The 1,022-nt window shown below is 48.9% G+C and overlaps 1 pseudogene; it reads left to right on the top strand.

The window, feature by feature from the left end:
• Nucleotides 1-418: 418 nt before the first annotated feature.
• On the top strand, nt 419-1,016 carry LOC109509336 (otopetrin-2 pseudogene; annotated as a pseudogene).
• The last annotated feature ends 6 nt before the right edge of the window (nt 1,017-1,022 follow it).

Genomic DNA, 1,022 nt, shown 5'->3' on the forward strand with positions numbered 1-1,022 from the left:
ACTAGCACCGCCCTTCTGCTTGATCCAGGAAGTAGTCTGCTCAGTCATTGAAATCCAGTTAAGGCACATAGTTGACATTACCTGGACAAAAATCTCACAGCAGTTGTGCCACTGTATGTTGCTGGCATAGATAGATGAAAAAAAAGAAACATTTGCAGGGATGGAAATTCCAGGTACAGAAAGTAAAAATCCTGCCACAGTTTGGCCCCAGTGGCTAAAACCAAACTATGACAAGGTTTTTTCGTTTCTGGACCTGGATTTCTCATCTCTGATTGTATGTAGTGCAGTAAATCAATAACAATTTTCTGACTAAAATTGGATCTTTTTTCCATGTTTGGGTCCGGTTAATCGTGCCTTGGATGATGTTCGATGTTTGTTACCGTGACCACAATGGTTTTGAAAACAAATCCTCACAATGGATATTTATTTCCTTTTTGTGGTGGTTGGCGCAGGTGCGGCCTGATGCTCGCCCTCTCCATTAATCTGGTTTTGTGGATGGCTGCGGTCACGGAGGAGTCACTCCACCAAACAGGCCACCACGGTGGCGACCACGGCGACGACCACGGCGACGACCACGGCGGCGATCACGGCAACAACACGCATGAATCCAACGACCACCATGACAACAGCTCCCATAAGCTCTGGGGACGGAACCTGTACATCAGCAAAGGTACAGGAGAAGCCATTTGACAGGAGCTGGACAAACGTTTGAGCTCAAGACCACATTTGAGTTTCAGCGTGCGCAGATGGGCAAGGTTTTTCTTAGAAAGCAGACCAGACCATACTTTGCCCACCCCTGCATTCGCGTATTGGTGACAGTAAATGGCAACAATGTAACCCCATTCTCTCTTCCTGTCACAGCGAGTTACGGAGAGGACGAATGCGAGTGCAGCCACACATCCTGCGGCCTGTTCAAAGACGCCTATTTCTACCTGTACCCCTTCAACATCGAGTACAGCCTCTTCGCCTCCGCCATGGCCTACGTCATGTGGAAAAACGTCGGCCGACTGGGCGAGGCCCAC

The sequence above is a fragment of the Hippocampus comes genome, unplaced genomic scaffold, assembly GCF_001891065.2.
Source record: "Hippocampus comes isolate QL1 unplaced genomic scaffold, H_comes_QL1_v1.1 C16857960, whole genome shotgun sequence".
Taxonomy (NCBI): Eukaryota; Metazoa; Chordata; class Actinopteri; order Syngnathiformes; family Syngnathidae; genus Hippocampus; species Hippocampus comes.